The sequence below is a fragment of the Rousettus aegyptiacus genome, unplaced genomic scaffold (genome assembly GCF_014176215.1).
Source record: "Rousettus aegyptiacus isolate mRouAeg1 unplaced genomic scaffold, mRouAeg1.p scaffold_m13_p_15, whole genome shotgun sequence".
NCBI lineage: Eukaryota > Metazoa > Chordata > Mammalia > Chiroptera > Pteropodidae > Rousettus > Rousettus aegyptiacus.
In genome coordinates this window covers 50,316,747-50,330,560 of record NW_023416290.1, presented here as the reverse complement: position 1 = coordinate 50,330,560, position 13,814 = coordinate 50,316,747, and the positions used below count along the sequence as shown (strand labels likewise).

The 13,814-nt window shown below is 52.5% G+C and overlaps 1 non-coding gene across 1 annotated transcript; it reads left to right on the top strand.

Annotated features, from left to right (window-relative positions):
* Window positions 1–11,492: 11,492 nt before the first annotated feature.
* Window positions 11,493–11,565, top strand: TRNAM-CAU. The gene has a single exon. It is a non-coding gene; the product is annotated as a tRNA-Met (tRNA).
* The last annotated feature ends 2,249 nt before the right edge of the window (window positions 11,566–13,814 follow it).

Here is a 13,814-nt window from a genome sequence, read left to right as displayed (position 1 = left end):
CATCGTAGCCCTAACTACATGGTATGCATCAGCAACAGCACAACTTTTTTTTAAAATTTCTGTCCGAGATTGGTTAAATTCGTGGGCACAGAACCCACAGATGCGGATCCCGCCAGTACAGGTAGCTAATCGGGGGGTGATCCCGAGAAGCACTGGTAGGGGAGGGGAGCCCCTATCGGGTCTGTTAACGAGCCACTGCGGACATCGGGCGGGGGTGAGGGGCATGAGCATCTGTGGGAGCATCTGGTGTCCAGTCCTGTCTGGACCTCTGGGAGGTGGTGTGGGACCCGCCTCAGATCACCCCCACCCCAAGTGAGAGAGAAGGCTGTGGGACTTACCTACCAACCTCCATTTGCCGTTGGTGGGGGCCGCTCCCGGCCACACCTGCCCTAGGTGCTCACCAAGCACAGCCCGAGGCCAGAGAAAGCCTCCAGAAAGCCTCCTCCGGGTGGAGGCGCAGGTGCGCGCAGTGAGCGGGGCCGTGGGAGCGGTGAGGGCCGGCGGGATAAAAGCCGGGCCCCGCCAACGTCTGCGAAGAGAACGGTGCCAGGACCCCAGGCCCGGGGGGCCTTCCAACAGCTCGTACAGCAGGGGCCGGATGTCTCTCTGCGGCATATCTACCCTTTGGAAAGGAAAATTGCTAGAAGCATCTGCGACCCCACCGAAGCTGTGGCCCAGGTGGCTCGGGCCAGTAGTAGAGTAGCATTAAGGACAGTCCAAAGAAGAGAAAAGCAATTTCAAAGGAACTTCTCTTTCGAAGACAGCGAAGGCATCCGACTCGTGACCTCGGGCAACCCTCCTTTATCTCATCTTATCATTCCCCACAATCCCTGGTACCTGGAAGAGGACAGACCTAATCAGCTCTCCCTATTGCCCCTTGGCACCGTTCCAGGATTCTAGTTGAATCCTTGAGAACAGGCAGCAAATGCGCCCTGTGTGCGCTGTCACGCCCAACCCCCCCCCTTCCTGCTCTCCCGGCAGACATTACCAGTCGATCACAGAACTCTTTCCTCGAGCTGGGAACAATCCCTCAGTGTTCCTTACCGCGTTCAGGGAGGAGTCCTCACTTGGAAGGAATCTTGGATGCACTGCAAGTGGTTCAGTCTACTGATGAGTAAACAGTAAAGGGGAAGCGACCGTCCTCGAAGCCACAGAGCTGGCCGGCGATTGTCATCAGCGTTGCCCCCCATCTCCTCTGCCCTGTGAAATGTCATCATTCTTGCTGGGCCCACTGGCGGAAATAATAAACCCCCCCACCCGGGATGGCACTTCTGGACTCGGCTGGCTGCCGCCCGGCTGTTGAGCCACACCTTCCCATAGGGAGAAATCTTTATCAAAGAGCCCTCAGTCACAGGCACTGTGGGTGACAGAGACTTGCCCTCTTCCTTCCTGTGGCCTGAAGTTTCTCCTGCTCGTGAGGATGCCAGACGAGCGAAAGAATGAGAAGCGGGGGCTCCTATTGGTAACGGAGTGGGGTCGGGGGCTTTCTGAGAATTCCATTCACATAGGGCAACGGCTCTCAACTGGGAGAGCTTTGGTCACCTGGCAATGTCTGGAGACATTTCTGGTTGTCGCAAGTGGGGCGGTTGGGGCTACTGGCATCCAGTGGGGACAAGCCAGGGATGCGGCTACAGCCTGCCATGCACGGGACAGAAGCCACAATAGAGAACGGTTGGCCCCAGATGTCAATACAGCGGAGACCAAGGAACCCTGCTCTGCAGCACAGACCCCAGTGGATGACCGGCCTCCCCCATGTGGGAGGCCCAACCCCCCTTGTCTGTTGAGCCCACCCCCTCAGCAGGAAGTCCTTGTCTCTACAACCACAACCTATTCAAACCTTTCTCCACGTTCAGGGTGTCTCTTGCTCCCTGCCTCTGTGAGGGGGGCTTTTTAACGATCCCCGATCCCCGAGCAGCTGTGCGTGCTCCTCCCTTGCACCTGTGAGGTGCAGGTAGAACTGGTCTGGGTCAGTCTTAACACTAGTTGCGGGCACGCCGCCTCGTCTCGCCACTCTGCCTTTGAGTCACTGAGCAGGACAAGGTGAAAAGCTTCCGCGACTCTGGAATCAGGCACAACTGGGTTCGGCTCGTGCCCCGGACTGTGTGTGACCCTGAGCAGGGAGCTTCACTGAGCTTCACTTCTCTGTTCGTGTGAAAACCGCTGACATTTACGGGACGTGTCCCGAGGCCCAGGGGCTCTTCTGGGCGCCTTCCACGTGTCAGCTCCTGTGGCCATCCTCACAGCCCCGGGAGTCAGCGCTGCTACCAGCTGCGCCTCGTGGGTGCAGGAAACCGAAGCACAGAGGTTGCCTAACGAACTTGCCCTGGGTCGCCTGGCAGGGAAGTGGCAGTGCCGGGAGCGGCAGGTGGCCGGTCTGAGCCCAGCGTTTACCTGGCAGCCACAGCGCCTTCCGCCTCTTTCACGGCACCGAGGGCGAGAGACGGGAGGGAGAAGGCCGTGTCTGCCGCAAGCGGTCCAGCCTTGCCGCATTCCCGCGCCCCTCTTTGGCCTAAGACAGTGCCAGGATTTTTTTTCCTGAGCTTTTTACATAGTCGATGTAGTTGAAATGTTACAGCCGAGGCACCTGTCAGACACCACCCTGACCAAGTGATCGGGGTGGTCCCTATCAACGGTGGGACAAACCGAAAGCTGGAGCCACCTCATCGGACACAGCATCGCTTCTGCGACATTCTTGCCAACGATGCGTAACCTGAATTTTGACTGTTGTTATTATTATTTTTAAAGTGTGTTTTAGGCGATCCTACTAGGAGGAGGCAATTGGGCAAATCCAGACGATGAGAGACCTACTCGACAAGTGGGAGGGACATGGGGGAGCGGACGGCATCGGGGACCAGGGAGGGAGTGGCGAGTCCCCTCGCGCACACACAGCACCCTGTCACAGCCCCACAGCGTTTCTGCAGATGCAGAAACTGAGGCAGAGGGAGGTTCAGTAGAGGGGGCCCAATGGCAGAGCCTGAACCGGGTTTGTCTCCAAAGCCCTCGCTCCCATCTGCAACCAGATTTTTAAACTGCTTTTTAAATGAGAATCTCCTTCTTTAGACTATGAGCAGTTCGGGGTGAGGAGGTGCGGAACAGGTGAGTCCTGACTTAGCTTCTTGGCACCCGCAGTGCTTATCCTAGTTTGGGGCTGGCATACGGAAGGCATTCAATCACTGCTTGTTAGGAGATGGCTAGGAGCTCCTGGGGCAGAGGCCAGCTCGCACAGGTAGGTTGTACACACACACACATGTAGGATTCCGCAGCTCATCTTGGGGGCAGCCAAGAGCCACCGAGAGGCTGGGCTGTGGGCCCGGGAACCTGGAGGAACAGGGTGCCGATTTGACCTTAAGGAGCATCTGCCACCCTCTCCCTACCACTTCCTCATCAAGGCCTGCAGCAGCTTGAAAATTACACGGGCTCATTTCCCAGTGACCTGAGAAGTGCAATTAAGTTGAAAATTAGTTGGCATAATTAATTAGACGGGTAAATAGCTCCCCGTCAACACCGATCAATCCCTTCTGTATATAATCAGCTCAGCGCAGGCAAGCAAGGAGCTCTGGCAGCTGCCGCTTGTGATTGGCAGGCGAGGGCTTAGTGTGGGAGCGGAAATGGGCTGGGGTGTCCAGCCAGGTACCCTTAACCCACCTACCCGCCCGAGGTCCTTCGACAATTGCCTTTCCTGGGAGCGGCCTTCCCGGGGCCAGCCTCTGTGCGTCCATCCTCAGCACCCAGCAAAGGCGTGGCTTCATTCCCAGGGCCCACGGCCGCGAAGCCCCTCGGCTCTCTCGCGTTTCCTACTTTCGAGTTCCCAAGTTCATTGCTTGAGATTCCCGACATGCAATGAAACCATCGTAGCTCTAATTTTGGAGCTAGCAAATTTTCAGAAGCTTTTTAAAATTAAGGTAGCACTTGGATGCAGTCAGATTTGCCCGTGGTAGCATGCAGCTCTATGAATTTTGAGAAACGCATACAATCATGTAATCACCACCGTGATCAAGATATAGACTCTATTTCCAGTACTGCGAAGCTTCCCCAGGCCCTTCTCTAGTCAACCCTTTCCCGCACCTCCAGCCCCAGGCAACCACGATCTGTGATCTCTCCCTAAAGTGTTGTTCTGTGAGAATGCCCCTGTGGGATAAGAAGGCTGAAGATATCAGACTGTAAAGTAAGGCATGTATTAATTGCTCATCTCAGGAACATCAGCTCTTGAACTACTTAGAGATGACTCTTAGGAATTTTTTGTAGCTCTGGGTACAGGTCACCAAATGGTCAGAACCTCCTTGCCTCTGAGGTGGCCTGGCTGGAGGGGGTAACCAGAAGGACCACACCCCCCCTAGGTTGGGCTGGGAGCCCTTTCCTCCACAGGATTCCTCTCTGTTTCCTTTCTTTAAAGTTCCTGTCTTCTGAAAACAATAATTGGCTTTTGCCTTTTGTTTTGTGACTATTACATGTTCTTAGAAAAGTTTGAGAAAGCAAGCAAATGAATAAAATATATTAAAATGAAACAAAACAAAACAAAACATCCCCCACAGTCACGCTGCTAGACATCATCGTTTTTAACATTTTCTTGTGTGTTGTGGCCACAGTGTGGGTTAGATCCTTCGGGATCCTCTGCGACCTCCCTCTAGTGGGCTTTCCCGTGGTCTCTGGGGAGCTCAACACTCCTTTTCCCAGACATCCCCAAATCCAGAGCTCTGCGTGGGGCCTCGGATCCGACAGGGTCCCGAGCGCCCTCTCATGACTTGGATAACGCTTGTGAGCAACCAGCAGGCTCCATACAAGACTAGATTCTGCAGCAGCAGCTTAGGCAGAAGTGACGTCGGGGGTGGACAGTGGCGGCAGCAGGGACGTGCCCCAGGGACGGTCCACGGTGCAGCTGGGCATCTTCCTGGCCTCGGTGGCCTCCAAGTGTGATTCCCATTTGGTGATGAACTGATCCGCTCAACCGGCTAGAGCGAGTCCTGTTGACCGTCGCAACAAAGAACCCGTCTCTCCGGCCTCAGCTTAACTCTGTTGCCCCCGTCACAGCACTTACCATAATACGGAATTTTCTTGCTCATGGGTTTGTTTACCTACTTACAATCTCAATGAGGGAGGAACCAATTCTGTCTTGTTTGTCACTTTGATCTCAGTGGCTGTATCGCAGCATCTCTTGGTAAATGTCTGGTGAGTGAAATGTGTGATCACCTGCCAGCAGCTCCTACCCCAAAGGAGGGTGGAAATACCAGCGTCAGCCACTTCTGTGGACCTAGTGGGTTGTAGTCTTTCTACGTGTACTCCCAACCCCTGCCAGCCCTGGTCAATTGTCTCTTTTTTGCAGAGAAAAACAGTATTCTAAAAGATTCTGGCTTGTACCTCTCTTTGGCTCTATGATATAAAGTTGTAAGGGTGAATCGGCTCACTGTGGCCAATTTTAGTGAGTAAGGGCCTGCTCTGCGGTGAGTGTGTGTGTGTGTGTGTGTGTGTGTGTGTGATAATTGGGGACAGACTTTTGAATAGTAAAAGACACGCAGACTCAGGATAGCAAACTCTGTATCATTCATTTATTCCACGAACACTTTCTGAGTACCTCCTGTGCATGTACGTGTGAGGTGCTGGAGGGAGCTCCAGCCCTCTGAGCAAATGCCACTCTGTAATCAGACTTCCTCCCTTTAGCCATCAGACTGCCACCTTGACTAGCTGAAGCCTCTAAGCCTTAAATTATGAGCCAGATGACGCAACTTTGCCATAATGTGGTTGTGCGATTTCAGGCACAAACAGTGTTTGCAGCACAGGTGCGGGAGTAGGTTTTAGTGATAAGGTTCGAAAGGATGAATGTTTAAACAGTCCGGTCCCTGGATGCCTGGCGACTACAGGTAAGAACCACGGCACCCATTAGCCCTGTGAAGAAGGGGGCTTCACCATTCTGTGTCCCAACACGGCCTGGGATGCCAGGACATACACCATGATCCCTGCCACTGTCATTCTGCCTGTCGGAACGGCAGGTGAACCACTGTCCTGTTCTAGTTCTGAACCTGGAAAGGGCAGGCCCAGCTCCTTGGGGCCCAGGGCTGCTGGGGCCACACCCGCCACCAGCTGTGTCTCCCGGCAGAGGGGGTGGAGTGGGAGGGCCTGAGAGATGAGGGCTCTAACCCTTTCCCGTCCTCTGGTTGGGGGAGCTCTCCGTCCTCCCCTCTGTATATGGAGGTGACCCATGGACCTTGGAGTTCGTTTCTGGCCAGGTCATGGCAAGGCCCACTTGGTTCCTGAAATCAGAGCCTGTATGTCTTTGAAACTAGGAGATAGGTCTTTGATCAGACTAAAAGTTGGGGATATAGGTACGAACCAACCGTAGTCTCTGCCCTCCAGGGAAAACAAGCAATAATGGCGGAGTGTGAGAAGCACTTCCTTTCATCATCGAATGCCGGAGGGCCCACCGTGGGCTGGGCACAGCCTACAGCACGGTCCGTGCAGTGGTGATGCCAACGGCGGGGGGAAGGACAGCAGATGGGAAGTCATGACATTGAATTGGGCTGAGAGTCAAGGTCAGGGGACCAACAGCCATGAGAGTACAGAGCGGGGAGGCTGGCCTAGCCCAGGGGCCGGGAGGCCCCTGTGAGGTCGTGGCAGGCAGGCGCGGCGGGCCTGCGCTGCGGCCGGCGGGAGGGAACAGCCGCCCTAGGAGCGTAGCGGTTGTGTGGCAGGTGGCGAGGAGTGGGAAGAGAGGGCCTCGAGAGGTCCGACATCGAGGGGCACGCGAGGACTTTGGCCTTTATGTCAGGGGCGGCAGGCGCTGCCGAGGCTTGTTAGCAGAACCCAGACAGGGCCGGATTGGCGTCCGTCCGGCTTCCCCAGCCACCGTGCGGAGGGCAGGGCCTTTCAGGGACATCTGGACAGTCGAGGGCGAGGCCTTCCTTCTCAGCGCTCTGTCAGCTCAGTGCCCAGCAATGACACTCAGACGCTTCCAGCAACCGCAGGCTGACTCACAGCACCGTCCGCACGGCCAGAGAAAATGAAGCCGGGAGGACGGGGCCTTCCGCTGCCCTGGACGGATGACAGCAGAACGACTCGCTGCTCCCCACGTCTGAGGGAAACCCCCCTGCACTCGGCCTCCCACAGTCTCCTTTGACTTACTCAGCTGGCTGTGCCCTGGCTTCTGGCTCGTCACAGCCAGAATAATGAGATGAGACGCGTGGGCCCGCGGCCAAGTCCTACCACATTACTGAGTCCTGGATGGAAAAGAGCCAGGCCTAGAAAACCCATGCCACATCCCAACGTATCACAGGCCCCGAACGGGGCCTTCCTCCTCGGCCTCCTTCCTTCCCCGGTAACCTTTCCCCTCACCCAGACTCTTGACCCCCTCTCTCTATTTTTTTTTATTTTAATTTTTAAAGCAGAAAGAACTGGAAAAGAAAAGCACCGTGAGTGTGGATCCTGGAATCCACTCACCCTGACTTCCCTCCGAACGAAGCAGCGACTGCAGGGAACCGTTTGGGGAAAGACAGGCTGTGGGCTGTGGCCAGGTCACATGCCTCTGTGACCTGGTTGTGATCCCTGCCACGCAGATGAGGACAGTGACCTGTGGATGGGATGAAAGTGCAGGGAGAGCTCAGGGCTGAAAAGAAACGTCTTGTCTCTTAACAGCTGCGATTCCCTGGCACCCACAAATCCCACGGCGTCTGGTCTTCACCATCAGGAAAATGGAAAATTCCCTGCGTGCTCCCTTGGGGGGAAAACAGCGAATCCTCCAGAATTTAGGGCAGAACATGTTTTCTGGCTGCTCACAGGCTCCTCATACTTCCACTGTCAAACACATGCACAAGAATGTTCACTGCAGTATTTGTTCCTAACTGTTTAGAATTAGGCGTTCTAGAGTGGGAAGACCCGGAGCAGCTCCGGCCGCTGTAACGAAGTCCCGCAGACAGGGGGACTTAACGGGAGGTTATTCTCTCGCCACTCTGGAGGCTGGAAGTCTGAGATCGAGGTGTAGGAAGGGTTGGTTTCTTCTAAGGCCTCTCTCCTCGGTTTGCAGACAGCATGGGGGTTATTACTTAATGGGTACAAAGATTTTGTACCCGTTAAGAGGTTTTGGAAATAGATAGTTATAATATAGTTGAGCAACATTGCAAATGTACTTAATGCCACCGAATTAGGCACTTAAAATGATTAAAAGGGTAAACTGTGTGATATATATTTTGCCACATTATACTAAAACCATTGAATTGTATACTTTAAATGAATGAACCGTATAGTATGTGAATTATATCTTCATAAAGCTATTAAAATATCATGATTGTTGTTTAAACCTTTAAGTTTGGGATTTGTTAAGTAGCACTAGTACGGAAATAGCTGACTGATACAGTATGCACTTATGTATGTATGCATTTTATAATGGGTATATATAATACAAAATATGCCAAAACAGAATTTTTGGGTTCCCCCCAAAAAGGCCCCTCTTTCCTGTCCAGTAGTAGCACCAGGACGTTTTTGGACATTGCTCATCTTAATCTGAAATGACTTCACTTCTCTTTTTGTCCTTGGCAGTTAACCAGGCCCAAATCCTGGCCGTTCCTGCAAAACGTGTCTGCGCTTGGATCCTTCCTCTTGGTCTCTGCGGCCATTTCCCAGGGCACACTTTCATCGCCCTGGGCCTGCTTTATTTCATAGGTTTCCCAGGGGTCCATCCAGGGCCAAGCGCGAGGATGAATTTGAAACACGTTTCCATTAAGTTACTCTGCTCAGCCAGCCCCAAGCCTACCTCTACATACACGCACACGCGTGCACACACGCCACTTTCCATGCTGTACAATGAGCTTACCACAGCTTCTACTGCTCCGTCACACGCCACCTGGACATGTAAACCACGAGTACGTGAAAATGTCCTAAAATTGATCACCTGGAGAAAGGCAGGCCAGGCCACTGTTCTTTTCCCGTCTTCCTTTTCCTATCTGCTCCTCCTCCAACTTCAGGATCTTACTAGTCAGGCGTGAAAACCTCCAGTGTTACAAATAAGGGGAATGTCCACTGGAAGCTGAAGGCTGAGAAAGTGGAAGATCTAATAATGACTGATGATCGTGGCTTGCAATTCAGAATAGAAAGGGGACCTTATCAAGCTGGTAGAGAAGTGATTTTTTAAAGAGGTAACTTGAAATTATTTAAGGAATTGAGTTTCGGTGCTGACGCAAAACTTCTTTTTTACTTCATGTGAATAAAGTTTCTCAACATTTACATCTGTAAATATGAAAAGTATGACTAAAATTAATTCTGCAGCCCATCTCATTCTAGCAAAAATTAATAGCGGGCCATGAGTGCATGAACTAAATGGGATTAAAAAGATGCATGTCATAGATATTTATTTTTGATAAAAAGTTTACATTTTTACATTAAAAATTATTCTTTAAATCTATAAATGGATTTATAATTTTTCATTAATTATATACTAATAAAAATAATAACATATTAATTTAGATTAAAATTTTGACATAGCTTTAGGGTCACAGGAAACAAAAATTTCAATTTATGGATATATTTTTGTTGTGAGCGGTATCTTAGGGTGATCAATAAAGGCATTGAAATGAAATATATATTATATGAGGATACAATTCTGTGGGAGAAGAAAAATAGAAATATGAGTTGGGGAAAATAAATGTAAACTTAAATTTTAAAGGAGCTTATTCATGTATATTTAAAATAGATTATGGTTTGTATGAAATCCATACATTTCTATGTCATTGGATGCACGTAAAAATCACATATGCAATTTCATTTTTAAAAAAATCGGGATATACAATCTACTGGAAATTACATCCTTTGTAACTGTTCGACTGAGAAAGTTTAGATATCAACATTATGCAAGGAGGTGCTTAGATGTTTTTCAAAAATTATTTTAGGGGGTGCAAAATGAGGAATCGCTTTTGGCGCCATCGTGTGACTCAGCATGGAATCCTGCCTTCCCTTACACTTGGCCAGGTCGCCCATGCCCTTGAGTTCGCGGACGTAATACTGACCCCTTCAGGTTGTTGCGGGAGTAAATGAGCCGCGAGGCAGGAGCGCCTTCAGCCGCTAGAGTAGGGCGGGGGAGAAGCAGGTGAGGAAGGAAATAGACATCAGAGGAGAGAACCTTTGACCTGGCTGAAGAAAGGCGAGCAAGAGATCCCCGTCACAAAAAAAAGGGGCCTGATGGTGGGAGAGTCATGTCAGGCGGAGAGAACTGCGCGTGCAAAGGCCTGGAGATGGGGAGGGTTTGTTCCGGGACCCCCACCGCCACCCCGCAGGCACAAGCTGAGGTCCTGCCTTCCACCCGCTGACCTCCGCCAGCCCTCTGCCATCAGTCACTGCTGGGTCCCTTCCTGCAGGAGCCTCTCTGCGCTTGCGACCCCGGTGGGCATGTGGCACTGAGCACCCTTTACTCCGGGCTCAATTAGTAGGGACTCGGTACCTGCCTGGGTTCTGCGGTAGCAGCGAGGAGGCACGAGTGTTTCATTACACTCGCACGCCCAGCGGAGCCTTGAACGCTGCTGGCGCTTTGGCGGACTGTTCGCACTCACCTCTCGCAGGTGGTCGTCCATCAGCCTTGTCTTTGGAAGCACTTCAAACTCGTAGACATCAGTACACTCCCGAAGCCCGTCTCTATGCCTGTCATTGGCTGGAGTCCAGCTTTAGTTCTAGTTTTCTTTTTAAAGGTGAAATTTACATACAGCGAAATATACGAATTTTAACTGTACCGGTCTGGCTGATTTTAGATGGTACCTGGAGGAGTATTTTTTATTTAATGGTTATGTGTTCATTTTAACATGTACTAGGGAAAAAAAAAAAAAACAACCCACCCGTTTTCCATTTATGATAGAGACAGCAAGCTTCCTTTAACAATGAATGTATTTAAATGAGTTGTGGAAAGGAGTTGGGGACGGGGAAGGAGTAGGTAGGGAAGGGGGTGGGGGCTTCCAAGATGCTGAGGCTGTGGCTGAGGTGTCGTTGCCGAACTGTGGCCTCGGCCTGTGGCGCTTGGAGGGACCCAGGTGGAGCGGGATCTGCGGTAGGGCCGAAATAGTGTTCACGTGTGCGTGCATATCTGTGTCTTCTGCGCGCCCCCTTCCAACTCTTTGAGGCTGAGAGTGTCCCTGTGAACGCAGCACCGAGCACAGGGCGGGGAACACAGTAGGTGCCCAATAAATGTTTCCCGAGATCACAAATGCGCAACGCTTTGTAAGCACTATACAAAAATAAGGGTTTACGACAGGAAGAATGCCACTCCCTGGTGTCCTCCTATTCAGCACAGCGATGTCAAGCAAACCTCATCATTTATTGACTGACAGGCTGGAGGAGAAAGACCGGAGCGCTGGTGGGCGGATCTGCCAGGATGCCCTCCCACGCTCGCGCTGAGGTCGAGAACTTTTGAAATGTCCCGGTCCAGGACAAAGTGAAAAAACCAGATAAAACTGTGGTTTCCTGAGCATGCGTAAAGGGCCGCCTTGTAAGCTTCATTAATTTCCAGGCGCACAGGCCTCGCAGGTGCCTCGTTAGCGCAGTAGGTAGCGCGTCAGTCTCATAATCTGAAGGTCGTGAGTTCGATCCTCACACGGGGCACAATACTTTTGTTACCTCCAGTTCTACACTCCGGCTGGAAAGACGGTTTTACTTACTCTTCTCTGAGCCAGGAGACCCTGGGCGACCGTACTTTTTCCACTCTGGGGTCACCGGTGTGCCGGCCTACGCTCAGCAAGGCCTGTCCTCCCGGAACACCCGGGCCTGGAAGCTTTAACTGTCCCCTAATCTCCCGACTCTGCCCCGCGGCATCGTTGGCTCCCGGAGTTCTGGGCGGCAGTTGGAGAACTGGACGGAAGTCCAGAGCAAGACAGTAAGTGGGGGACACCTGCAGAAGACGGCGCCCACGTCGGGTGGGCGGCACCCGGCCGAACCCCTTAGGAAGAGCCCCACGCTCACGCTGCGGCCGAGGGTTTCCCAGGAAAGGCGCCCCCTGCTGTCACGCCTTCCACCCTCGGTCCTGCCCTTGCCCTTGAGCGCTGGCTGTCGCCGGGGACGTGCACAGCCCGGGGATGGGCCACAGCCCGCGGTTGATCCCGGTCCAGGAGGGCGCCGCGTAAGCCGCCGGGTGCAAGGCCTCCTCGTGAAGGCTTCCGAGGACTGGCTGGGACACGAGGCCCGCGGGAGGGGCCGATTCCTGGCACCTGACACCAGGGAAGTGTCGCGGGGACTGTAGCAGGTGGGTGGCGCGCGATGAGAGGCCAGGCAATCATGGGTGCTGAACACGTGAGCGGTTGGGGCCGTGGGGTTGGGAAGTGGCCGGACGAGGGACGAGGCAGGGTCTGGGGGAGGGGTTTCAGGGGGGTCCTGCAGTCCCTCCTGGGACATAACACGACAGGGCTGCGCTGATCCTGCATCCGAAACCGTTGCTCAGTTGCAGTCGCCACGGGCTGAGTGTCTGACAATTCAGTCATTCCACAGAGATGTGAGAGCTGTAACCACCCCTTCACCTACAGGGTTTTGATGGTGGCACTAATCTCTGCAACTCTCCCACCAGGGATGCGACAATACTCTTGGTTTACTACCTTAGTAAGGAGGGCCTTCCAGGGGCGTTCACTTGGTTCTTTCTGCCATAATGACCCTTCCTCAATGGGACATAGTGTACGTGTGGAGTAGCTGTCTTTGTGGAATGTGTTTATTCAATTATAAATTCAGGTACTCAGAAAATAACCGCAGCTGGTTTCATGGCCTCACTGCGTCTGCTGTAATTCACACGTGGTCCAAGACTCCTTTATCACCTGACTACCCCCCGCCCTGACTTCAGTGAGCTACAGTCATTAGTGTCCATTCAGAGCCAATGTCTAGTAATCCCTAAAAGCCCTGATGTTTCCATTCAAGCAAATGGCTACAGGTCCCTTCTGGAAGGCTGGGGGATTATTACAGCATATACATGTGGTGTCGCTGCTGCAGGATCCCTCCTCAGGGGGACCTGGCTCCCCACTCCATCAAGAGGCTTTGGATCTGGAAGTGACTTTAGGTCTGGAAGATGGATAACAGGCATGGCTCTCCAACGTGGAGACTCCAGTCAGATCTGGACTTTTTCCTGTTACATACATCAAGCAGTATTTTAGTAGGTTGCCTATCTATTTCACTCTTAGGAACATATAATCAATTACCAAGAGCCGAACATCCTTTCCTACTACTACTCCTCAGCCGCCCTTCACTGGGAATGGTTGTCCTTGGAAGTTAAATGCTGCCACTTGGCCTCGGCTACCGTGGAATTCCATCATCCCCACTGAGGTCAGGGAGCGTATCAATGGTGGCGTCTCATTGTCACATATCACCGATAGAGGGGAGCCACCACGGCTTTTCAAGTCTTCAGATATTCCCTTCACTCAATGCCTTAACGAAGGACGTGTCTGTTGGGCTGAGCATGTAGTTGGGAGGTGAGTGAGAAGTTCATATGCATTCCTGCCTTCCTAAGCCTTTGGATAAGTCCCTCTACATCACGTCGGGGAAACTCTGGCATGTCAATCTGATTAGATCGAGGCCAACACTGAGCCCACATTTCTGTCAAGCAACCAAGTAAACTATAAGAGCCACTTTGAATTGCATGAGTGTTACAGTCATCAACTTATTGCCTCTCAGCTCCAATGCACTCTTCAGGACCTGCTCCCCCAAACAGACCCGCCCAACTCTTCAAGCATTTCTCTTCACGGTGCGCACCCGCAAGCTGTCAGTAGAGGGTGCTGGAGGACAGGGCGGGCGGAACGGGCGTCTCTTCCAGCACCAGCGTGCTGTTGTGCTTAACTCCTGTTCCCGCGTTATAGTCTACCTGCTGTATGTGTGTG